General features: G+C 45.6%; 3 non-coding genes and 2 pseudogenes across 3 annotated transcripts; 4 read left to right on the forward strand and 1 right to left on the reverse strand.

Annotated features, from left to right (window-relative positions):
* The first annotated feature begins 7,950 nt into the window (after positions 1–7,950).
* On the forward strand, positions 7,951–8,121 carry LOC146486880 (U2 spliceosomal RNA; annotated as a pseudogene).
* Positions 8,122–8,313: 192 nt separating this feature from the next.
* Positions 8,314–8,477, forward strand: LOC146486881 (U1 spliceosomal RNA). The gene has a single exon (XR_014858781.1). It is a non-coding gene; the product is annotated as a U1 spliceosomal RNA (small nuclear RNA).
* A 7,188-nt stretch (positions 8,478–15,665) lies between these two features.
* Positions 15,666–15,841, forward strand: LOC146486882 (U2 spliceosomal RNA; annotated as a pseudogene).
* Positions 15,842–16,033: 192 nt separating this feature from the next.
* Positions 16,034–16,197, forward strand: LOC146486883 (U1 spliceosomal RNA). Its single transcript, XR_014858787.1, has one exon. It is a non-coding gene; the product is annotated as a U1 spliceosomal RNA (small nuclear RNA).
* An 839-nt stretch (positions 16,198–17,036) lies between these two features.
* Positions 17,037–17,155, reverse strand: LOC146486884 (5S ribosomal RNA). The gene has a single exon (XR_014858611.1). It is a non-coding gene; the product is annotated as a 5S ribosomal RNA (ribosomal RNA).
* Between the last annotated feature and the right edge of the window lie 9,674 nt (positions 17,156–26,829).

The raw sequence follows: 26,829 nt of genomic DNA on the forward strand, positions 1-26,829 counted from the left end.
CGATCACTATTTTTCTCATTAAGTCGATTTTGTATGGGATTTGGAAGTTTCACAATAAGGCAACTTTCAATAACGGAACATTATTCGCTATATTGTTCAGGATGTCACTGGCCGCGTTAAATTGGACCACTATCGTCTCCCTGCTGCAAGGTTTGAGTCTTGTTGGGTCCACCCGGAGTTCTGTTCGGTCTCGAGTAATAACCGCCTCCCTTTTTCATTTATTAATAATTAACTTGCATTACAATAAGAGGCCCTTTTGTTATGGACTTTGTTAATTGTACTTCAAGGTTTATCTGAGAGAATGCTGTTTGTCGTTACGGATGTTTACTCCGGATTTTTAATCTGTGCGTTGTTTGCGTCTAAATGAGATCAGCGGTCTTTCTTTTATGGACTTTGCTTAGTAGAGTTTCAAGGATTATCTTAGGGGATTCTTTTTTGTGAGACTCAGCCTTGTATTTTAATTGAATGAGCTGAATAAAGTTTTCTTTTACAAAAATCTGTTCTTATCAGACGTGTCGGAGGGCTTTGTGCTTTTCCGTACATACGTTCCGGTTAGTGTCCTTTTTCCCCGTTTTTTCCTTACTGAGTCTTTTGCTAAGGATCTCGTCTGTCTTTTGAGGAAGTTTGAGAGCTGTGTGAGTTTTATTTTTTTCACCGTTTTCCTGTTTTGCCACGTGCGAGACAAGATGGCCGGCTGACCGAGGGCAGCCTTTGCGCACAAGCAAACTACACGTTTGTTGGTGGAGGAAGGCATGACAGTAGATGCCTTATCGATTATTCAATCCTTGCCGGATTTCCTACCCGACATCACCGGAGTTGTGCCGCTGTATGGCAGCAAATGCTTTGACATCACATTGGCAAATCCCGAAGCTGCTACTTACCTGGCGACGGCAGGTTATGATTACGAATCAACAGTTAAACCACTGAGGCTTGTTGGCCCGAAAAACATACATGTATCCATCTTTGTGTCCGTGGAGTTCCCGAGCGATCAACTACTCCCGCTACTGAAACAGTACGGGCAACTAAAGTCGGAGCAGCTTCGATGACTTTACTTTGCTGAGGAAGGATTTCAACGCATCGAGCGTGGAATCCGCGTGGCAGAACTTATCGCTCTGGATAAAGACTTCCCGTGCAAGATTGTTACTCAGCGGCTTGAAATTGCCTTTAAATACACCGGCGAGCCAGTTAAATGCTATCCTTGGGGCTCTTCGAGGCATTTGGTAAAAGAATGTCCTAAACAGCGACAACCTCGGGCAGCACGTGTGGCAGCCGGGGGGGAGGCCGGCCCAGAGCCCCCTACCTCTTCGGAAGAATTAACTGAATCTATGGACACCGAGACCTCTCAGGCTGACACAGTAACTCCGGCACCTTCCACAGAGCCTACTCCGGCATCTCCACCGCTGTCTTATGCGAACATCTTGCAGAATCTTTTCAACGACTCTGGCGATGCCTCGCGTAAACGCCCCCCCCCCCCCCCCCCCCCCCCCGTCCCCGGCCAAGGAAGACAAACCTGCCACCAAGAAAGCTACCGTTACATCCGTCCCTGAATCACCCTTCATGCATAATTTTATGCTGGCATTAAAGAAGCAGGGCCAACACCATGCCAAACTGATGAAGGCGATTTCTGGACCGGACTTCTACAGTTACCGTGCCCTATTCTTACAATATAACTTTGGAAACCACACGGACCAAGACCTGAGAACATTGGCGCGCCCTATTCTAAATGACCGTGAAGGTGATGCTTGGGCTGACTTACACCGCACACTTAGCATGGACACCTATGCGAAACTTTTAGAAATCTGCGAAAATCTTAGGCGCAGGCACCCAAACACTTTTAAGTAATTTTTTCGCTTACTATTTTCACCCCCCACCTTTTTATTTTTATTATGGCTGTCTTGTACGCGTCCATTAATGTCAACGGCGTGGCCGAGCACCACAAACGCGTTAAGCTTTTCGAAGCGCTCCCCTTGCTTCGTATCGATAGATTCGTGCTGCAAGAAACACATCTCGCTGACCTATCGCAAGGTAAGACATGGGAAAAGGAATGGGGTGGCCAGGCTGTTTGGTCTCCAGGTTCTAATCGATCTGCCGGCGTGGCTGTGCTTATTCATCTGAATAGCTCTGTCACTCTGTCGGATCATAAGACCGATCTAGTGGGCAGAGTCCTCGCCGTTAAGCTATGTAAGGATAACGTTTCCTTTCAATTACTCACTGTTTATGCCCCGAATAACCACGGGGACAGGGAACATTTCTTTAGTGACCTTTGGCGGTTTGTTTACCCTAATCTCGAAACCATTGTTGTCGGTGATTTTAATTGTGTTCCGGATATTCGGTCAGATAAGTTTGGAGGAGATGACAGCTTTGGTGACAGGGCTGTCGCGACTCTCCACACTTTTACTGACTCTTTTAATTTGGAGGATTTTTATCGTGTTTCTTTCCCTTCGGGGTGCTCTTATACCTGGTTTAATCGTGCGCACACTATTGGTTGCTGGCTAGATCGGTTTTATACTCCTAGAGCCTGGAGATCTCGTATCGGCGGGTTTCACGACTCTCCCTTTGCGTACTCAGATCACCATTTAATCCGCATTAATATTACACTTGGGACTTCAAACCCGTGAGGTCGCGGTATTTGGAAGTTTAACACCCAGCTGTTAAAGTCAGACTCGTTCTGTACAGCCGTTAATGACTTCTGGCTTTCTTGGCGTGACGTAAAATCGGCATTCACTGACCCTCGGGTTTGGTGCGATGCCGGTAAATTACAACTAAAAGAACTTGCTGTTTCCCACAGTGTTAACGCTTCACGTGAGAGACAACGGGAGATATTATCCTTAGAACGCGAGTTTCGTAATATCCTGTCGCTCGGTAATCCAAATACCGTCGCTGATCACGATCGCTTAACTGAGATTAAAACCTGTCTACAAGCGCTATCGGATCAGGCTGTTGAAGGAGCTATAATCCGTAGTAAAGAACAGTGGATCGAGTTGGGAGAAAAACCCACTAGGTATTTCTTTCAACTCGAAACTAAACGAGAGTCACGCAACGCAATTCTGGAATTGCGTGTGGGTGACAGGTCTGTCACATCTGACATGGAAATATTACACACGTGTCGCGAATTCTACAGTTCACTTTATTCGGTTGAGCCTGTTGATCTCTCTTGCCAGGACTGGCTGTTAGATCAACTGGACGCAATACTCACTGCTGAAGACCAAAATAAATGCGAGGGGGACCTCACACTCGGCGAGTGCTATGAGGCTCTCTTTCAAATGTCGTCTGGAAAATCTCCTGGGGCCGATGGCCTTCCGGTGGAATTTTACCAGCGTTTTTGGGGTCTACTTGGTGCAGACTTAGTAGACTCGCTGAATTATTCGTTCAAGCACGGATCGCTATCCGACTCTCAGCGCCGAGGTATTATCCGACTTCTCTATAAGAAGGATGATCCCTTAAGTTTTAAGAATCGGCGACCTATTTCCCTGCTAAATGCGGATTATAAACTCTGTACTAAGGTGTTAGCAAATAGATTACGCAAGGTCATCTCGCGTGTCCTTAGCGAGGATCAAAGATGTGGGGTCCCTGGCCGCACGATTTTCGAAAACCTTATGTTAATTCGGGATACTATTTCCTAAGTACAACACAAGCAGCTCTCGGCCGCTATCATTAGTTTGGATCAAGAGAAAGCTTTCGATCGCGTTAATCACAGCTTCTTGCAACGTGTTTTAGAGCGGTTTAATTTCGGACCTGATTTCCGGCGTTGGGTGTCTGTGGTGTATCACGACATATGATCTTGCATTATTAATAATGGCCGGCTCTCACGAGCCTTTAATTTGGAACGGGGAGTCCTACAAGGTTGCCCGCTTTCTCCTCTCTTGTATTGCCTTGTGGCTGAATGCCTCGGCCAAGGTATCCGCCGTGACCCGAGTATTGAGGAAATCCTAATCCCGGGCTCGGGAAGTAAACAAAGCAAAGTGTCCCAGTACACGGACGACGCCACTCTTATTTTGGCTAACGACTACTCGGTTGTCAAATGCTTTCAGGTGATATCCATCTTCGAACGGGGTTCAGGCTCTCGCCTTAATTCCCAAAAAACTGAAGGACTGTGGATTGGCACGCTCACGGGCCGATCAACGGGTCCTGTTCCAATTACCTGGGTCACCGACAAACTTAAAATTCTCGGTGTTTACTTTGGTAACTCCGACCTCAAATTTCCAAATTGGGAACATCGCGTGAGCAAACTTGAAAAGCGTCTAAATTTATGGAAATGCCGTACCGTTTCTCTTAAGGGTAAAGCTATGATTATTAACACCATCGGCGCAACTGGTCTGTGGTATACCGCCACAGTTCTCCCCATGCCTGATTGGGTCCACACGAGGGTTACTAGAGCCATCTATGACTTTCTGTGGAACGGCAAAACAGAGCTTGTTAAGCGGCGAACTTGTCAACTCCCTCTCACACTCGGAGGTCTGGCTGTGATTAACCCCATCAAAAAAGCTGGCGCTTTAAAGCTACGGTGGGTACCCCACATGGGTAATCCGACTTACACTTCCAAGTGGGTCTATTTTGCCCGCTTCTGGATAGCCCTTCCCCTGAGCCGAGTGATCAAGAGCTGGTCTTTCCTGAGATCTAATTCAGTGCCGAAGTATATTGGCGATAACATCCCAGTATTCTTCCGCAACCTTCTTACGGCCTTTCATGGCCTTGACACGGATTTAACCTTGTTCCCTGACTACAAGGTTAAAACCTTTTATGCAAAACTCGCTTTTCCTTCCCTCGAGGACCTGCCTTGTGCAAGTGCTTGGGAGCGAAGGTTACACACCCCCCTCCCCTGGTCATCCCTTTGGCTGCGGATTTATGGGGGTCTGAGTACGAACTGGGAAGTTGAATAGCTTGGCGCCTCGCGCATGGCATCCTTAAGACTCGGGCCTATCTGACGCGTTGGCGCCGTCTACAGGTTAGGGATAGCTGTTCTGTTTGCGGTCAACCTGAGACCTTTTCCCTTGTCTTTTGTGAGTGCTCGCTCGCGCCAGACGTCTGGACGTGGATTTTTACTTTGTGCAGCCAATTTTACTCTACTCCCCTTCAGTTTTCCCCTTCTGTAGTTCTTATTAAGCATGGCCTGCCCGCTGGTAGCCGGTATCTACACTCGAATGTGCTTACCCGGTTTCTCATTAATCTTACCCTTAACCAGCTATGGGCGGCGAGGAATCGCCACACTTTCGAAGGCCAATCGTCTACCCCGCATGGGGTTATTGCCACTATTAAGCAACGGGTGCGCACTCGTATTTGTGCCCCTTACAATTTCACTCCACCAAGATTTTGTATCCTCTTGGGGCCACGCAAACGTTCTCTGTAAAATTGATAACAACGTGCTACGGATCCTCATATAATATTCTTTGTTAACTCCCGTTTGTGGAGAGGGGTGGACATGGCTGCGGCTACCACTCCCAGTGCCAACCCCTCCCCCCACACGGTTCGAACATTCTTACTTATTTCCTCACGGATGTATTTCGTTCTATTCCGTTATTTTTATTTTCAGGAGGTGGGGCCTGGCCGTGACGTGGCTTCCGGGGCACCACCTCCCCTCTTAATCTCTGTAATTCTCATTTGTCTACTTCATTAGAATTGTATTAGTAATAATCTATTTTACACCGTAAAATCTACACTTGATTGCGAACCTACTTTAACTTGATTTCAATAACACTTATTTATTCAAAAAGAAAGTATCTGTTCTTATCAGCTTAAGGCCGCGGTGGACAGGATTCTTATCAGAATGTATTTATTTAAATAATATGCACGAAGTCAAACGACTAAAACCGACAAAAAGCGAAATATTCATTAAAATGTCTCTAAAAATATTCTGTTCTGCCTCAATAATCGTACGTGATTTATTTCGCGTAGCACGAACTTTTTGTGCATTACTAAAATAGGCCGTTTGAGCGCAGCAAGTTTCTTTGTCAGAAGTCTGCATTTGGTTTTTATAAACAACAGCAAACCTTAAACGCTAAAAAACAACTATATAGATATACTGATTCAAAATGTAAGCTGTACGGTGACAAAAAATAAACATGTTAGAGTTTCAAAAAAATTAATTTCTTCTCCTCTCTGTCCGCTTCGGGAGATTGTGTACATCATGACAGGACACGATAAAAATGTATCAATTATGCGAACCAGAGAAATTTGCGACGAAATGTAAATCCAGCAATATTCATGCACGTGTCTTTCGTTCGAAAATGGTGAGGTCGGCGAGAGGGAGGCAATATCGAAAGAGTGGTAGACTGCGTAAACAGGGTGCGAAGAAAACGTCCACAGCACTGGCGCTGAGGCGAGTGCAAGACAAATTACTTGCGCAACATGAAGGATCGACTAGTGAAACTGGCAGGTCCAGTTCAAAGAAGAAGAAATCAATTCCAGCGCTAAATTTAAAAGGCAACCGAATAGTTAATATTGGCCACTTTGGAAGATCGCTTCAAGGGGTAATTGATCATGCCTCAGTTTGTCCTTGTAAGGGTACTCCTCGTTTGGAGCAGGAAATTGAACGGAAAGGCTTAGCTTGTGTAATCCAATTCAAATGCAGTGGATGTGGAATGTCGCTCGCAGTGGAAGCGCAACCCAAGTCAAAAGGGCCAGGTGGACAGATGCGACACAGCACAAACGTTGCCGCCGTGTGGGGGTTTATGGCAACTGGTGGTGGACATGCTAATATGAACGAGATCCTGTCTGTTCTGGACATTCCGTCACCAGATAAGAAAACCTTTCTGAAGATAGAAGAACAAATCAGAAGCTTATGGAAACAAGTGATAACTGCCGACCTGATCGAATCTGGAAAAGAAGAAAAACGGCTGGCAATGGCGGCAGGTAACATGGATGAAGGAGTACCAGCCATCAACGTCATCGCCGATGGAGGGTGGTCGATGAGAAGTCACCAGCATCGCTACTCTGCCAATTCGAGCGTGGCAGTTATTATAGGAGAGCGTACAAAGAAGTTACTATATCTGGGGGTACGGAACAAATATTGTAGCATTTGTGCCATTGCAGACAACAAGAAATCGCAACCGCAACCTCACAAATGTTACAAAAACTGGGAACATTCATCTTCGTCTATGGAAAAGGATATCATCGTAGAGGGATTCAAACAAAGTGAAAACATGCATGGTCTACGCTACACTGGGCTCATCGCTGACGGAGATAGCAGTGTACATAGGTCCATTATCGATAGTGTCCCGATATATGGCAGGGGTGTTAAAAAGATCGAGTGTGCGAATCACGCTGTAAGATGTTACCGAAAGTCTTTGCACGACTTAGTTGAGTCACATTCTGAGTGGAAAGGAAGAAATGGCCTGTCAAAAATGAAAATTAAGAAAATTGCCGCTGGTGCAAGAGCTGCTATACGGATGCATTCAGCTACCGGAAATGCGGATGCCTTACGGCGAGATCTAAGAAACGGGCCATACCATGTGTTTGGTGATCACAGAAACTGCAGCGTTGCATTTTATACCACGAGTTGACACGGCAAGATGATAAACTAGGCATATTGTAGATTGTCATGTCATGGGCCGAATTTTAAAATAAGCCTTAGAAGGTAAGATTGAAGCGTTTGAATTTTAGCATGATAGATTTTGCGCCTTTAAGGGCAAATATTTCTTAAGAAGCTTGAAGTTAAAAAATCCGGCTATGATATGACACAATAGATGTTGTAATAGATCACTCAGTGGTAAAATCAAATTTCTCTGCGTCTTCGTGGAGGAGAAAACCTGGACACAAAATCACGTTTTTAACAAATTTTATTTAAGTTACTTTCTGTATTGCCCTAAGACGCCATCTACACATTATAAAACGATCATAGTGCACTTTGATCATTCTCCAATACGTCTACTAAGTTTTGGCGAAATCGGCTTTGAACTGCTCGTGATTTTAGGATTTTAAAAGTGGTACCCCTGCCAATATTTTGCCTAATAAATATATTCATGGTCAACGTATCCACCGCGGCCTTAATATCTGATACGCTGCTCATTGAGCAGCTCATATATTAAACTGATTTTTGGAACTGGGCTGTGGAAAAGAGGCTTGCCTCGTCCCAGCCACAGGTTGCCTCTGTATAGCACTACCTCCGAGCGCGGCCCACTTCCCCTAGGGGAAGAAATATTCAACTAAAAACAGAATTGAAACTGAATTGAACTTTGCGTGTCTGTCTCCCCACAGGATGTATGTAGAGGCAGCACAGAGGTGACAAGTCCCGGATCTGATGGCCACTAAAAGAAAAACCACAAGGAATATAGGGGTAAGGCAATTTTTCCGTTGTCGAGGGGCGCAAAGCATTTCATACTTACCTGACGCGGGAGGTACTGTGATCAAGGAGGCAGTCCTCTCAAGGTGAGGCCCTTTCATTGCACTTCGATTGGGTTGACCCTTGCGATTACCCCAAATGTGGGTAACTCAAGCGTATAATTTCTGGTAGTGGGGACCTGCGTTCGCGCTAGTCCCCGATGGTTGCTAGTTAATGTTCTACTAATACGCGTGTGGCTTTGTTTTCTTATGTTTCAGATGGAGTACGCACGGTTGCAAGAGCAGAGCAGCGAGTGATTTGTGTGATTGCCAAGACAGAAAAAAAGGTAGGTTTGCTTTTTTTTACGGCCTTCCGTTGCTTTACTGTACCTATAATTTGACAAAAAAGAACGGCAATTACTTACGCTTTCCAACTTTATATACTTGCAGCGTGAAATGAATGAATGATCTGAGCTGTCAAGCGGTCGATTGTGGAGCTGGGTCAAATACGGGAAGGAAGGAACAATTGCACAAAGCGCTGCCAGAAAAAAATTCGTCTGAATCGTGAGTAGATTTTCCTGTTGCTGGATTTGTTTAATTGAACAAGGTTTTCAGGTTGTTGTTTCGTTGCAAAAAATTTCTGTCTCCGCGCGCTGATTTTCGGTCGTTATCAAATAACCGTTGGAAAGATTGCGCTGTTTGTTGTGTTTGATTGTAGTCAAATGAATGTTTGTTTGATTTTCCTTGCTGTGTACTTGATTTTCACGTCTAAAAGGCGCTGGAATTTCATTCAAATCGAGTTTGTGTCGTCTCCGTTATTGTTGCTCCGAATAATTTGATGTCACAAAGTGTTAATTTGATGTCTTAGACGAAATTTAAACATTCTCGCGCGCTCACGAACTCGGACCGCACATTGCCGTATCGATTATCGCAAAAGGCAAAATCGTTGATTGCTCGCAAAAAAACGAAAAAACTGCGGTGATCGGACGAGAACCGGTGTTTTCCCTGTGGTATGGTCATAGACAAGAGAAAGGGCGCCTAATTTACTGCTTTATAGGGAAGGTGTCACAGAATACATCTAGCTTTTTCCCTAGAGTAGTTAGTGAAAGTGACAAAGTGATCGCGTTTCGTTCTTTTGAGCGGCTAGCCATGACAACTCGCGTGAAATGCGGAATCAGCTGCAAATCAGCAACGTATGTAAGTCGCCTACGAGGGCCTCGTTTCCACGAAATCACTCTCTGTTAACTTTCTTATACAAATTGTCAGCGGGTAACTGACGTGACTGTTTGTCGCTGTCAATACTGCCAGTTTGCTCGTAGTTCAGCGGCGTGTTGAGTCTCTTCTCTGTTGGGGGTTAAAGTACAATGTCACAACCCAGTGTGCAGCCAAGAAACCGGGCCAGCTATGCAACAGGCAGGAGCTGGAAATGCGACAGTTTTGGGGCCACCATATCTCGAGGCTAGGGAACAAGAACCACCCTTCGTTCCACGAACTTGTTCGCCATCGCTTCTTGGCCATTTAGCCAAGATTTGTGTGGATTGTAGGAGGCGAGTCCCTATCAGTTTGTTCCGTGATTTTGTTAATTCCTGGCGGAAGCCCTGGCCATTGGGCCTCCGGTTTTTCCTAGCCGTTTTTTTTTTTCTTGATTTGTGGCCGGCTCGATGCCGGTCAATGTGATCTCGGAAGATGATGTTCTGGAGGCGGCTTTGCTGAATGCTGATGCTAATTCTGTGAGTAATGGTTCGATTGGTACAGCCCAGCTGTATGATGATGTCTCTGACGATGAGTTTTCCGATGCTAATAGTGAATTTGTGGACGAAGTGGCACGCCTGGAGCGAGAATACTTTGATGCGTTGCACATGGTTGATGTCCTGGAAAATTTTGCATATAACCAACACCCGGCGGCGATCAGCAGAGCTCAACCTATAAGTGACTTCGAAAAGGAAGATTTCCATCTGGAGAATGTTACGCCTGAGAGGCCGTGTTCAGCTTTCTTCAAAACGGACACTTTTATGCCAGCGAAAGAAATTTTCGATGCCTTGGAGGCCAACGGTTTCCGTGCAGAGACCGTGTGTTGCCTTCAGCGCAAGCCCACCGGCAAAGTTTTCTTGACTTTCCGAAATCCATCTCTGCGTGACGCCTTCCTCCAAAAGAGTTCTTTCGTTACATGCAAACGCCCTGGTAGAAGATTTATTCCTAACAACGCGGAGCGTATGCTCACCTTTCTCACTGTTTAGGATGCACCGTACGAGTTGCCCGTCCTGGCGATTATTCACCGCCTTTCGCCCTATTGTGAAGTGGCCTGGCACTGCCGCGGTACGTACCGTTCAGAAAAAGCCAGCGGAGTTTTTAATAACCGAGTGCGGGTCCATCATGCCATCCCCAGTTATTTGCGTTTCGGGAAATTTATGATTTGCCTGTATCATGATGGCCAAACCCTGACGTGTAGGAAATGTAACCCGCCAGATCACAAAGCTGCTGAATGCAGGAACATCGTTTGTTTTAATTGCGATGGCCTTGGCCACACCTCTCAAGATTGCATCAAACCGATGTACTGTTGCATTTGCAAAAGTGGACAACATCTTGCCCGCCGGTGTCCGCACTCGTGGAGACGTGAATCGAACAACGAGCGTGAGGTGATCTGTGAAGAGGCCCGCGAGGACGCTCGCGCGACTTCCCACGAGGATGCCTGTGAAGGTGAAGACATGGCGGTTTACCCATGGTGGTAAAGTCATGATGGTTTACCCCACCCCTCCCCTTCACCCCGAATGAAAAATGGACTCCACACCCTGATTCAGAGCCTGCCGAGTCTTCCTGTGTACCTGGATCCTCCCAAGCTGAGGTTTCTGCTGGTGTTACCGCTGGCGGTACTCTCCAGGACACCCCCTCACCCTCGGATTCATCCATCGTGTCTGATCTTATCGATTTGGAGTCCGTTTCAGCTGGTGAGCTGGGGGACTCGAGCAACGGGACCTCGTTGGACCCCAGCTCAGCTCCACTACTCAATTCCCAGGGCCTGATTCGCCCAGAGCTGGATCCTGTTGTGTTACAGCCTCGCCCAGAGCAACCCTCACCTGTTCTCGGTCAAACCCCGCCTGGTTCTGGCGATGTACCATCTACCCTTGGTTCTTCGCCCTTAGTTCTTGTTTCATCTGTGCCTGTGCCATCTGAATCTTTGGAGACTGCTGTTTTACCGCCTTCTGTTGCACCACCGTCCTCTACTGATAAACCTGCGTCCATGTCATGGGCTGATATTGTGGACCACGTGGAAGCCCCCGCTGATCCACCTGCAGCGACTGGATCAAAAACACTTATTAGGAGATTGGGTTTGCGTCCGCCTTTGCCATCTCGTCCTACAGGGCGAATTGCACGATGTAGGCCTGCGCCAATTGCTAACCTCGCGAATATTGTGGTGCTGACCCGGAAGACAACGCAGCCATCGCGTGTATCAGCCCCGTAACGACCCCCCCTGCTGAGTCTTCAAATTGTTCACGATCAATTCCCGCGGTTTTGATCGTCGAAAAGAGTTTTTGATCCATGATCATGCGGAAAATTATGATATTGTTTTTGTTCAGGAAGCCCAAGTTTCTGATCTCGATGAAATCGCTCGCCTATCTGCTAATTGGTTGGGCCCGAGTTTTTGGTCCCCGGCTTTTGGCAGACAGGGGGGTGTCTCTGTTCTGATCTCCGAGAATTTTGCTGGAAAAGTTTTACATTGGCGAAAAGACTCAGCGGGGAGGGTCCTTACCCTTCTTATCCAATTAGGTACTTGTAAAATTAATCTTGTTAATGTGTATGCGCCCACCAATCTGACAGAGCGAAGGGCTTTCTTTGATAATCTACATGAATTCTTTCTGCCGGCTGATCGCCGTGTAATTGGCAGTGACTTTAATTGTTATGAGCGAGATCTTGATAAATTTGGCAGGAATTTTTCACCCGCTAAATATTTATCTGATTTTCCGTCGGTTTTCAATTTTACTGATGTGTGGCGTAAATTCCATCCGAGGTCTCGTGATGTTTCTTGGTTTAATTCTAGTTTTACGATTGGTAAATTTTATCAATTTTTCGTGTCCCAAAATGTCGTTTCTTCTGTTGTCTCTTGTTCTATTTCGCCTTGTTGTTTTTCTGACCATGATTTCGTTGATTTGCAAGTCAATCTTTCTGATGATTACGCACGTGGCCCGGGTTTATGGTAATTTAATATTTCGCTTCTTGCCGACACTGATTTTTGCGCTTTTGTTATTGCTAAAATTGATGAATTATCGTGTTGTTGTGAATCTTTCACTTCTGTCAAAGTTTGGTGGGACTTCTTTAAAGAATCTCTGCGGGCAGAAATCATTGATTTTTCGAGGGAGAAACGTAAGCGGCTGTGCCGCGAGCATGTTCTCCTCACGAATCGCTTGATCGCATATAAGCAACGTTTGGTTCAGGGCGACAATTCCCTCACCTCGCCCTTGAATCCCAATTGAAAGCGCTCGCCCTTCAAGAACTTGAAGGCTCAAAAATCCGTAGTAGAGCTCAATGGTTAGAGGAAGGCAAGAAACCCACTCGTTATTTCTTCAGATTAGAGCCAGAGCGTTGCGAGAAAAACTACGTCTCCTATATTCTGAACGAACAGGCAATCGAGGTGACTTCTAGAGATCACATTGACCAAGCGCACGTGAGTTTTTATGCAAATCTTTTTTTGCCCGAACAGTTTGATGATTTTTGTAAACAATCTTTGCTTGATGGATTTTCGAAGACCCTCTCCGGAGATGATGGCGAGCTTTGCGAGGGATCTCTTCCCGTTGCCGAGCTCGCTGATTCTGTGGCGGGTCTTGCGCGCGGTAAATCGCCTGGTCCAAACGGTTTTTCCGCTGAGCTTTATTGTTGTTTTTGGAATTCTTTGGGTCCCCTGTTGCTTAAGGTGGCAGAAGAATCTTTTAACGATGACGCTCTCTCTGATTCTATGCAGGGTAGCGCTACGCGCCTTATCTATAAGAAACGCGGAAACATCGCGGATTTGAAAAATTGGCGCCCGATTAGTTTGCTTAATGTTGATTATAAGATCATTTTGAAAGCCATTACGTCTCAGCTATCACGCGTTATTGAATCGATTGTTCATCCCGATCAGACTTGTTCTGTGCCGGGGCGATCAATCCCATCCAATTTTGTTCAAATCCGCGATGTTCTCGATTATATCGAACGCACTGATGAAACGGCAATACTGCTCAGCCTTGACCAGGAGAAAGCGTTCGATCGTGTTGATCGGTCCTTTCTTTCTGACCTCCTCGTGCGCTTCGGTTTCGGTCCAAATTTTTGCAAGTGGGTTTCCGTCTTCTATAACGGCGCCCACACACGCATTATACTTAATGGCTGGCTGACTGAGAAAATTTCTCTCCGTAGAAGGGTGCGACAGGGAGACCCCTTGTCTCCTTTGCTGTATATCCTCTGCGTGGAGACACTCGCCTGTCAAGTTAGAAACTGTCCACAGGTTAGGGGTTTTTTTATTTGCCAGGCGCTAGAGGTTTGCAAGCGAAAGTGCGCGTTTACGCGGATGACACCACGGCGATTTTGAAAGACTATCGATCTCTCGCGCGGCTCTTTGACCTCATCTCTATTTACGAGAGGGGATCGGGTGCCAAACTGAATCGCTCTAAAACCGAAGCTATGTGGCTGGGGGCTTGGAAGTTTCGTACTGATGAGCCCCTGGGCCTCAGTTGGGTGCAGAAAATGAAAATCCTAGGGGTTATTTTCGGTATGGAGTTAATAGAGCTTGATAATTGGCAGCCTAAATTGAACAAACTCGAGAAATCCCTTAACCTCTGGAAGTCTCGCTCTCTGTCTTTTGTCGGTAAGAGTATGATCCTTAACGTTCTTGGTCTTAGTAAATTTTTGTATCTCTCTCACGCGCTTATTATGCCTGTGTGCGTCCTTACGCGTGTTAATCAATTGATCTGGCCATTCCTCTTGGGATCACGCATCGAGACTGTAAGTCGTAAATCATGTTGTTTGTCCTTAAAGAGTGGTGGTCTCAATGTGTGTGATCTTCGCCTTAAGTGTGAAGCTTTGAGAGTAACAGCTACTGTCGCCACGGTAGATGACCCTGACTACAGCAGCTTTTTCTTGTGTAAATATTTTATTGGAGGGTGTTTATCAAGTTTGCGCCCGCAGTGGGCCGGGTTGCGCGATGTTGCTGCACCTTGCGCAGCTCTGCCCACTGCTTTCTATGAAAACGTTTTAGACACATTAGGCAAAATAGGGGATTCCGAATTGAGTTCAAGGAAGATCTATTCGACCTTGTTGTCCATTGGATCTTCCCCGCCCTCTCTTCCCCGTGAATGGTCGCTAATTCTTGGGCCTGGATTTTCCCTCTGTGATCACTGGTCTGTTGTCCAGGATGATTTCACTGTAAATTTTAAGAATGATCTTCCCTGGTTAATCACCCTTAAGGGGGTCAAAACTCGCGACGCGTTAACAAACTGGGGATATATTAACTCTGCGGTTTGCGCCTCCTGTCCTAGACTGTAGACCATTGATCACGTGTTTATTAATTGTGCTCGGAGTCAACTCGTGTGGCGCCATTTCGAGCCCATACTTAACAACGTTCTAGGTTCGGCTTTCTCGTTTAACGTTCTTTTTATTTTTTTTTTTCGCTGGCCTGCTTGTAGCACCAAGCAGGCGCGCCTTACTCGTTATCTCGTAAAGTCCATTCTTAATGGCATTTGGGTTTTTCGGAATAAGGCCACCTTTCACAATGGCCGTGAAGATCATCGCGCGATTATTAGGTATATTTCTAGCGACATTAAGCGGAGGATTCACCTTGATTTCTTTTGTTTTACTGAGGCGCGTTTTAATGTTGAGTGGGTTGTTCCTAACTTTTGTGCTGTAGAGAATGGACTTCTAAAGCTTGCTTTTTAGAAGTACTATTTAGCTAATTATTGTCATCTGTGCGCTGTTCGTGCCTATGCTGTGATGGATCAAGGACTCTCTCAAGCGGAATTTGTTTGGAATACATCATGGACTTCCATTGGGGAATCTGTTTTTCCTCCAGGATCAGGGACTCTTGCGTGAGGCCTTTGTTTTGGCTTCCATCAAGGACTCTCGTTTGGGATTTTGTTTTCGTTTCCGTACTTGGCGCCTACTCCGGAGGCAAAGAACCTGTTCTTTAGTACCTGTAAAAAGAGAAGAGATTTCGATCATGATTAATCTAATGATAAAGTTTTTGATTTAACATAGTGTTTGTAGTTTCTGTACCTGTTTTTATTTTAGTTTCTGTATTCAATTTCGTTATCTGTACTTGTTATTTGCATTTGTAATTGAATTAGTAACTTCTGTACCTGTTTTTATTTTAGTTTTTGTATCCGCTTTTGTTCTCTGTACTTGTAATTTCCATTTGTAATTGAATTAAGAGATGAATGTTTGTAATTAAACCTTTTATGAAAAAAAAAATCTGTTCTTATTAGCTTCATATCTGATACGCTGCTCATTGAGCAGCTCATATATTAACCTGATTTTTGGAACTGGGCTGTGGAAAAGAGGCTTGCCTCGTCCCAGCCACGGGTTGCCTCAGTATAGCACTACCTCTGAGCGCGGCCCACTTCCCCTTGGGGAAGAAATATTCAACTAAAAACAGAATTGAAATTGAATTGAACCTTGCGTGTCTGTCTCCCTACAGGATGTATGTAGAGGCATTACAGAAGTGACAAGTCCCGGATCTGATGGCCACTAAAAGAAAAACCACAAGGAATATAGGGGTAAGGCAATTTTTCCGTTGTCGAGGGGCGCAAAGCATTTCATACTTACCTGACGCGGGAGGTACTGTGATCAAGGAGGCAGTCCTCTCAAGGTTAGGCCCTTTCATTGCACTTCGATTGGGTTGACCCTTGCGATTACCCCAAATGTGGGTAACTCGAGCATATAATTTCTGGTAGTGGGGACCTGCGTTCGCGCTAGTCCCAGATGGTTGCTAGTTAATGTTTAACTAACGCGCGCGGCTTTGTGTTTGTTATGTTTCAGATGGAGTACGGACGGCTGCAAAAGCAGAGCAGTGAGTGGCGGACAAACTAGTGTGATTACCGCGAAAGAAGAAAGGTAGGTTTGCTTTTGTTACGACCTTCTGTTGCTTTTCTGTACCTATAATTCGACGTCAGAACGGCGATTACTTAGGTTTTTCAACTTACTTGCAGTGCAGCCTGAAATGAATGAACTGAGCTGTCGAGCGGGCGATCGTGGAGCTGCGTTAAATACGGGAAGGAACAAACGAACAAAACTGGCTACCAGAAAGAAGTTCGTCTGAATCGTGAGTAGATTTCCTTGTTGCTGGATTTGTTTAGTTGAATGAGCTTTTCAAGTTGTCGTTTCGTTGCAAAAAATTTGTCTCCGCACGCTGATTTCCGGCCGTTATTAAACAACCGTTGGAAAGATTATGCTGTTCGTTGTGTTTGATTGTAGTTAAATGAATGATTGCTTGATTTTCCTCGCCATGTATTTCATTTTCACGTCTAAAAGGCGCTGGAATTTCATTGAAGTCGAGTTCGTGTCGTCTCCGTTATTGTTGCTTAGCATAATTTGATGTCACAAAGTGTTAATTTGATGTCATAGGCAAAATTTAAACATTCTCGCGTAATCACGAACTTGGACTGCACATTGCGCCTGCGTTCGAGCATTTGAATGGCTTTTTTGCGGACTAAATGGTTGATAGGCCTTTTATGTTGTCCCTCAACTGTTTTAAGAAGGCCGTATCGATATTTCGCAAAAGGAAAAATCGTTGATTGCTTGCAATAAAAACGCAAGAGGAAAGCCTACAACACGGGGTATTCCCAGGCCGTCACCCATCCAAGTGCTAACCCCGCCCGACAGGGCTTAACTTCGGTGATCGGACAAGAACCGGTGTTTTCCCTGTGGTATGGTCGTAGACAAGAGAAAGGAGCGCAAATTTACAGCTTTATAGGGAAGGTGTCACAGGACACATCTAGCTTTTTCCCTAGAGTAGGTCGTGAAAGTGACAAAGTGATCGCGTTTCGTTCTTTAAAGCGACTAGCCCATGACAACTCGCGTGAAACGCGGAATCAGCTGCAAATCAGCAACATAGGTAAGTCGCCTACGAGTGCCTTGTTTCCTTGAAATCACTTTCTGTTCAATTTCTTACACAAATTCTCAGCGGGTAACTATTAAACGTGACTATTTGTCGCTTTCAATACTGCCAGTTTGCTCGTAGTTCAGCGGCGTGTCGTGTCTGTTATCTGTTGGTGGTTAAAGTACAACGTCACAAGCCAGTAGACAGCTAACAAACGGGGGCCAGCTGTGCAACAGAAGCTGGAAATGCGACAGTTTTTGGGCCACCATATCTCGAGGCTACGGAACAAGAACCACCCTTCGTCCTGCGAACTTGTTCGCCATTGCTTCTCTGCCTTTTGGCTAAGATCAAGAGGCCGTGTAACCTTGTTTGTTTTTTGTATAGGCAAGTCCTAAGTACCCGCCGGGGGGGAACGGCAAAGCCTATTCCCTCCCAGTCTTTCTTTTTCTCACAAACGTTTTCTGTGTTCCTACCCTTGTGGTATGAAAAATTCTGTGAATGATCCCCAGCCTGGCTGGGCCGATGTTGTTGATGCGAAATTGCCTGCACAACCTTTGTTCGCTCACGTTGTTGGGCGCCCCCATCATGGTAGTGAGTCTTCCGATATGGATCTTGATGGCGATGCGCACTTTTATTGATATGAAAGCCGCCTTGGAGACGAAGATAAAGAAAATATACATCCATTTAACCTTTTGCCCGAACGACCCTGTACAGCCCACTTTAATCTACGAAGCAAGGACCTGCCTACCTCAGCAGTTTTCGATGATCTCAAGAACTGCGGTATCCGTGCTGCTGGTGTCCGCTGCCTGCAATGCACACCGAATGGCTTCGTGACTGTCACATTTTCCCCGCAGATTATCGCTCTTTGTTTCTCAAAAAATCTGCCTAAATTCCGAAGCGGTTCTCTTCTTCTCGTCCTGGTACCTCTACGACTAAATCGCCCTTCACCTTCGTTGCTGTATACGACCTCCCCTACGAGCTGCTGGACAGCACCTTAAAAAAACACCTCAGTCGCTATGGAAACGTCTGTAATATCCGTTGTTGTGGCCTCCAGGGCTATGAAGGTGTCCAAAACGGAACCAGAGTGATTAAAATGGAACTTCAGCAATCTATCCCGTCCTTCTTATGTTTTGGCCGCTGCCTCGCCCGTGTGAAACATGATGGTCAGGTCCCTACCCCTAACGACACCACCATGTCGCCCGCGCATGCCTCAACTTGGTGTGCTTTAACTGCGACCAGTTAGGACACACCTACCGGGACTGCACAGAATCTACCAAATGTAGCATTTGTAAGGAGGACGGCCACTATGCCGTGGACTGCCCCCTCTCCTGGTGGCGTCGCCCTACCTCCCACCGTGATGAGCAAGCCCAAGACCAAAGTGATGCGGCCCCTTTGGCTAGCGCAGATGTTAACACCGCCGCTGACCACAATACAACTTCGCCCGCTGATAATACCTTGCACCTTCCTGTGCCTACTCCTACTGTCCCTGAACCTGGTGTTACTTCGAATCCTGAGTCGTCGTACAGTGAGTCTTCACTACTCACGTCTTCTTTCACGTCTTCTCTACCAGTTCCTGTTTCCCCGGAAGAGTCACAGGACTCCCAGCCACAATCTCAGTCTATCCTGTTGGATCCTTCTCTGATTACGCAACCATCCTCGTCTTCTGAACCGCCTGACCCGGGGTCTACACTTGTTTTGTTTTCACCACCTATGGACTCCCCTACCTCTGCCCCTGACTCTCAGAACTCCACTAGTGATTCGGACATTGCTTTGGCCGCCATGGATGTTACCGAGACGCCAGATGATCCGGTGCGTACCCGTTCTTCCTCCTTGGTCAAACGTAAGCTGGCTAGGGTGGACCCTTCTCAGCCCCCCCCCCCCCCCCTGCCCGGAAAGCTACTGCTCCATATCCAGTTAGTAATCCGCGGAAAAAGCCTAATAATCCTCCACCTTTGTGAATTTTAAATTCCTCTCTCTAAACTCGCGAGGTTTTGTCCAGCGTTTTCGAGATTACCTTTTAGACAATCTCCGTTCAACCTCCGACGTTTTCTGTTTACAGGAAACTCAGATTTCGGACGCAAAAGTCTTCCAAGATTTTTCTGATGCTTGGCGCGGGCCCTGTTTTTGGTCACCCACTATCGGCAAACAAGCTGGTGTGCTTACTTGTATCAAAGAATCTTCTCTAATCACAGTCAAAACCTGGAAGAGAGATACCTCGGGGAGGATTATTAGTCTTCTTCTTGACTTTGATGGTTGTATTATTAATCTTTTAAATATTTATGCCCCCACGAATTTGACTAAACGGAAAGTTTTCTTTGTAACCTTGCATGAATATTTTTTGCCGTCCGACTCCCGTGTTATTGCAGGCGATTTTAATTGTTATGAGAGTCAGTTGGATAAATCTGGAGGGAATTATGTTCCTGTCACTTATCTCTCTGACGTCGGATCTGCCTTTTCACTTTGTGATGCCTGGCGCCGCCTACACCCGAGGCTACGTCAGTGCACATGGTTCAATTCCGATTTTTCTATTGGATCTCGTTTAGACAAATTCTTTGTTTTGAACACGCTTATGGCTGCTATCATTTCCTGCGAAATATCGCCGTGTGTTTTCTCTGATCATGATTTCGTTTGTCTTTCCATCCAACCTGATGACAATACCTGTCACGGCCCTGGCTTATGGAAATTCAATTCCTCACTATTGGACGATAGTGATTTTACCGATTATATTTCAAATTCTATTCGTGACCTCGCTACGTGTCTCGAACACTTTTCGACAGTCAAATCTTGGTGGGACTTTTTTAACACCTCCATTAAGTCTGATATTATTTCCTTTTCTAAGCACAAGCGTAGAGACCTCGCGCGATCGTGTACCTTTGGTTAATGAAATCATCAGTCTTAAGCTTCGAAAGTGTCACCGGCTTTCTGCCGGCGACACTTTCGTTGCCGATGACCTTTGCGATCTCGAAAATCAGCTTAAAGCCTTAACCCTGCGGGACTTGGAGGGTTCTAAACTCCGCTCTCGGGTTTTGTGGTTCGAGGAGGGTGAAAAGCCCACCCACTATTTCTTCAAACTCGAACGCGTGGATCGTAACACCGTTACTTCCATTCTCAACTCCGACGATGTGGAAGTTTTTTCACGCCAGGAAATTGAACAAGTACATGTAGATTTCTACACCAATCTTTTTTCTGAGGAGCCTACTGACCCCGTCTGTACCAAACGTTGTTAAGATTGCCTTGCGCGCTTTCTATCTCCTACGCAAAGCGACTCGTGCGAGGGGTCTCTATCCTTGAACGAACTCACTAATTCTTTAAAGAGCCTGAACACGGGAAAGTCTCCGGGATCTGACGGACTCGGACTTCCCGCGGAATTCTACTTGAAATTCTGGGAGATTTTGGGTCCCCTCCTGCTCCGGGTTGCAGAGCAATGTTTCCCTGACGGTGGGCTTTGCGAAACTATGAAAGCCAGTGTTACCCGGTTAATTTACAAGAAACGCAGCGATATTAAGAACTTGAAAAATTGGTGTCCCATCTCTCTGCTAAATGTAGACTATAAGATTATTTCAAAGGCAATTACCACACGTTTATCCAACGTTATTGAACATATCGTTCATCCTGACCAGACCTGTTCTGTTATAGGTCGTAGTATATTTTCGAACCTTACCCTACTGCGTGATAGTCTGGACTACATTCAGCGGACTGATGAGTCAGTCTTGACCAAGAAAAGGCCTTCGACCGAGTGAACCGTTCCTTCTTGCTCCAACTCCTTAATGTTTACGGTTTTGGTCCTGACTTCTGCCGCTGGATTTCTACTTTTTACAACGAGGCTTTCATGCAAATTATACTCAATAACTGGCTCACCACGGAAATTTCCCTCGACCGCAGCGTACGCCAGGGGGACCCCTTGTCTCCCCTACTTTACGTCCTTTGCACGGAAGTTCTCGCCACTCTTGTTAGATCTTCTCCCGAGATTGAGGGTTTCTTACTCCCAGGAGCTAAGGGGCAGCAAACCCGGATACGATTGTATGCAGATGATACCACGGCCATTCTCCGCGATCTTCGATCCCTTGCGCTCATGTTTGATTGCGTGACTATCTATGAAAATGGCACGGGCGCCAAACTCAACCGCAGTAAAACAGAAGCTATGTGGCTTGGGGCCTGGAGATCTCGTTCCGAGCATCTCGGCCTCACGTGGGTTACACAGATAAAGATCTTAGGCGCTGTTTTCGGGACGGTCCCCACCCAACAACTTAACTGGACTCCCAAATTAGAGAAGTTTGAGAAATCCCTCAATCTCTGGAAGTCCTGATCCCTGTCGTTCCCTCATAAGGCTCTTATTATTAACACTCTCATTTTAAGCCGGGTCGATGCTTTAATTTAGCCTTTCCTTTGGGGCTCTAAAATTTAGTTAGTTGGATTTTGTGGCTGATTTGTACTTTCACCGCATAAGTCCAAGATGGCTGCGGCGGCCGCGAGGCCTCCGCGAGCCACGTTTGCTCACCAAAAAACCGTCTGTTTGGTCGTCGAGGACTCAATGGAGGTGGACGCCATGTCTATTGTCACTGCTTTGCCTGATTTTTGCGACGAAATCGTCGGGGTCGTTCCACAGTTCGGGGGAAAGTGTTTCGACATTACCCCTTACCAAGTTCATTGCGCTGCGCCCTCCTTACCACCTACTGTGAAAGTTACCCTAAGTGCTTAAAATGATAGTTACCATTGTCCGTTTCGTTTGTCCTTTTCGCACAGCTATCATGGCATGCTAATGCATATTATATTAGAAGATTAGCTCAATCGGTTGTAAAGGCGTTGAGATATGACATTTTAAAATTTTGAAAAAGTAAGGGCAGGAACTATCACTTGTTAAATGGCCTGGAAGCCGATATTTTGGAAAATAACGCTTGATTTAGATGCCTTTACGGCCCTGAAATACTCCCCTTCTTAACCTGGCTTTTTTGAAAGGAGTTATAAAACTTTCAAAAAAATCGGTAGGCTAAATATATGAGTACAAGGTATTGTGACCTAGAAAATCATGCTAACTCTAATTCTTGTACTTTTTTGAGTATAACTCAGTTACATTTTAGGGCAACTTCACAATTTTTTTTGGAGATATAGCACAATGTCTTAGCTATCTTTTGGTGTTTATTTTATGTCATTTGGTGCAGGGGTTGTGATTTTAAAAACGTTTTTGTGACACCCTCTAAATATCAAAAATTCGGTAAGGTGGGCGCACTTTTAGGTTAAAATCGCAAAATTGAAAAACACCTCTTTACTAGCAATAGTAATGCTTAATATTTTGTATAGAAATAAACCTTATTACCTAATATCTATATTGAAAATTTGGCAACGTTTTACTTTAATCTCAATTTTTGGTGAATTTTCTTGTGTCCAGACATGTAAGGCGAGCGCAGTTTTAGGCTTCACTTAGCCTATACTTTAGATATGAATAACACCTCTAAAACGAATGCTAAGAAGCTGTACTCTTCAGCATATTTGCACACACAAAAGGTTAGTATAATGCCATGATCAGAAATAGCAGGGATGAGCATGGGAGATCTACATGCTAACGATTAGTATCTATACTTTCTCGGTTTTTTCTTACCTCAACTTATGATACCACGCCCCCTTGACAAATATCTCCAGACAAGTTGTTGCCAAATTATGATAGCCAAGGTCTTAAGCAAGCGGTATGCCAAATTTCAAGCTCTAATATTAAAACCAAAAAAAAATTGTGATTTAATAAAACTCGTGAAATCTTACATGAAGTATCAGTCTTCACAAGCCTTGGTTAGGTGAGTACATGCTTTTTTGGCTCCGTAAATTGATACTTTTTGCACCCTTAGGAGATTACATAGAACCAATTCAACTACCAGGAAAGGTACCTAAGGCACTTAAGCATCTGCAGAGTGGGTTTTTTTTCTGGTTGGACAAAATTGGTTGTGTGTAATCTCTACCTGAAGTTAAGGGTGCTCTGTATTATATTAATGACATTGTGGGACCTCGTTACTAGAACTTGAGGACCTTAAATGATATTGATGTGTTAGATAACATTGAAAGGAACAGTTTGGTGTTGGTTTTGTAGAAAACGGTTCAGCCGTTACTGATTTATGATGTTAATAAATGCAGACAGTTTCATGATGAATACTGACGTCATTTCTACACTAAATTGTAACCTATTTATACCAGTCGATTGCTTGTATTGTGATCTGTCTGCATACCAAATTTCGTTGCAAATGGTTAAATCCCGTAAGAGTTTTTAGCGGTTAAAGTTTTTACCCAAGAATCCCTTTCGTACTGTGTGCTCGGTTAGCCTGGACCCGAAAATCTTTAACCGTTAATAACTTTTGTTGGATTTAACGCCAAGGCTTGATATTTACTGGCTAAATAGACTGTGATAAGAGCTATCAGCAGGTGTAATTTCAATCATTGAAGTCTCAATGTTGATGACTTATGATGTCACGTGTTTTTCAACTTTTGTCTCAATTTTTCTTTCAACTCAACACCAGGAAGTGACAAACTTATACCACCTTGTAGCTCTTAACGCATGCTATTAGTGCAGTAAATATCTGTAAACTTGATTAAAATGCTGTAGAGATATTAATGGTTAAAGTCGTATTCCAGTTCAGTTTAGCTAAACTTTAATCATGTAAATCTCGAATGGGTTTTAATGCCTTGGCTTGATATTTGAGTGACAGTTTAAGTGTTCTCCAGACTCCGCAACTGTACCTTCGAATCTGGGTCTAATCTAATCATTGACATGTATAACCATGACTTGATGTCCACAGCTAGGTAACAAGAAATTTTTGGAAATCTCAATGGCTTTTTCCAAGCTCGTTAACTCGACCAGCAGGATCATCGCTGGAGATGACAAGGAGGAACGACAACTCAGGCTGCAGCCCATTCCAGTCTCTATACCAAAGGCAGAGATTTCCAAGCTGGAATTCGAAGTGCAGCAGCAGCAATTTTCCGAATTGGCGGCAGCTGGAAAGGCACTTGGGATGGGAAGCCTGCAGATGTGAGTGACCACCTGCTTGAGTTTGTTGAACGCCTTGAGCGTTCAGCATTTCAAGCACCAACTAAGTCCTGTCACTGTCCAACCTCAAGATTACCCCCAGTCCATGAATGGGCTACTAGTCGAGCTTGAAGGAGGCGTGGTGCTAGCAGAAATGAAATTAAGGCCTAGGGTTGCTGGCAAAAGTGTAAGTGACGACATTGGTTCAGTTGTTGGTAGAAATGATGATGAAGCAACTGTGGTGATGGGAGATGATGCTGGAGATGACAAAGATGATGGTGTTGGTGAAGTTGGCGGCCCAGATGGTGATGGTGTCGGTGAAGTTGGCGGCCCAGACGGGGATGATAGTGTTGGTGATCCAGATGGTGATGGTGGCTGTTCAGATGGGGATGATAGTGGAGGCGAAGAGGCAGATAAGTGTTGAGCAGGCTGGGGATGACGAAAGTAAGGACAGCATGAAGAACTATCAGGGCAAAAGCCACAACAAGAGAAGGAAACGTCCACTCTGTGACTTTTTTGGAGTGCACCTTGGTCGTCACCTTGCCTCTATCCATCCAGAACAACCCTCTACAGCCGAACTGCGTGCGCGCCTTGTCTACAAAGCAGACGTCGAGGAGGGAAAAAGGAAGGGGAAGAAGATGACCCTAAACAACCCTCATGAGCGGCTCTATCAGTGTGGCCTCCCTAACTGCACCCAAATTGTCAGCAGAATGGGCCAGCATCTGAAGAGGGCGCACAAGATAACGGAGCGTGGCAAGCTGGAAGCTGCAAGGAAAAAGTTCACCAAACTGTGTGGACAAACGTCTAGGCGTGAGCAGCCTAAGAAGCCATCCCAGACCTCAGGGTCTAAAGGTGTGCAGCCTAAAAAGCCATCCCAGACGTCACTGTCTAGTTGTGAACAGCCTAACAAGCCATCCAAGTCATCGTCTCTACCTCAAACCCGCAAGAGAAGCTTACGCCCCAAACTCAGGAATCCAAAACGAAACCCAAAGAGGAAGAAAGTTGAAGAGGAAACCTCCACAGAAGAGTCGGAAACAGAGGTCGAATACCAGGACGATTCCGCAGATGATGACATCCCTGATGCTGACGAAGAGGAGGAGGAAGAGAAACAGGAAGAGGGAGATGAAGAGAAAGAGGAGGACGAAGACGAAGGGGAAGAGGAGGAGAAAGAGAAACAGGAAGAGGAGGATGAAGAGAAAGAGGAGGACGAAGAGGAAGACGAAGAGGAAGAGGAAGAGGAGGAGCCACCTAAACTTGAGGAACATTAACGGGTGAAGTGGGGGCAATACTATCGGGATTCCAAGCGAAATAGAGCAGCAAGGGAGCACCTCATCTCCACGTTCTTCAAGTATCTCTTGCACCAAAAGGAGGGTGTCACTCTGAAGAACTGGCCCTCATCCACACTCGGCAGGTTCACATCATCCTAGACACACTAGACGAGAATGGGTCCAACCTTGAGTGCCTTATCAGAAATGACGGAATTGATATTTGGGACAAGTTCGCTGCGCCCAAACTCCAAAACAAGGAGCTCAACGGCAACACAATCAAAGTCTACCTTAGAAGTTTAGAGCATTTCTCCAAATTCATCCAGAAAAACCTATTCTACAAAAAAGATCTATTGACTGAATCTGAGAGGCAGGCTATATCAAGTCTTAAAGACCGCCTTCCCGACTACAGGTCAACAATACACCAAAGGACAGCTTCACAGACAACAAGGAAAGTTGAAGAAGCGTATAAGAAGATAAGACCTGAGAACATCCGGCAGTTTGTAACCTCAGACCTTGCGAAGAAAGCCATCAAACTGTTAGGTGAAGCCATTCATAACCGCCTCCTCACAAAAAATGGATTCACTGTGGTGAGGGACTTTCTCATAGTAACGGCCCTCTATGAGAATGGAGCACGCCCTGGTCCTTTAGAGAATGCCAAACTATCAAGGTTCTACAAAGCAGAGTATACTGAATCCACAAAGTGCTGGACGATCCTGGTGGATGAGCACAAGACCACCCGTCACCAAGGGCCAGCTGAAATCGCCATGGATGATCGCCTCTACGGATATAGAAAACTTTACGCGCAGCACATTCGTCCCTGCTTTGTCGCTGTAGGCAAGGAATACCTCTTCATTACGGACGATGGCGAGGCATTTAAAAAGGGAACCATTGGCCGTCGGATTACAGAAGTGTTTCGCCAAGAGGGCGTCAGGCAGGATGTTAGAGTAACAGCAACTTACATCCGTAAGCTGTATTCGACAAGTGTCGCTGAGATGTCTCCCACAAAGAAGCAAACAATCAACGCGCACATGAAGCACAAGGAGTCAAGGGCTGATTCCAACTATGTCATCAAAGTTAACACAAAGCAGGCAACACCTGCACGTCAACTAATGCGCAGCATCATCGATGATGCCCTGACTAACCATAAACCAGATGACCAACAGCCTTCAACCAGCGCTGCTAGGGACTCCGATGATGAAGACGATGACATACCATTACATTATGTTTTTCCTCCGAGCGCA

This window comes from Pavona decussata, unplaced genomic scaffold (genome assembly GCF_977016875.1).
Source record: "Pavona decussata unplaced genomic scaffold, jaPavDecu1.1 SCAFFOLD_19, whole genome shotgun sequence".
Lineage (NCBI taxonomy): Eukaryota > Metazoa > Cnidaria > Anthozoa > Scleractinia > Agariciidae > Pavona > Pavona decussata.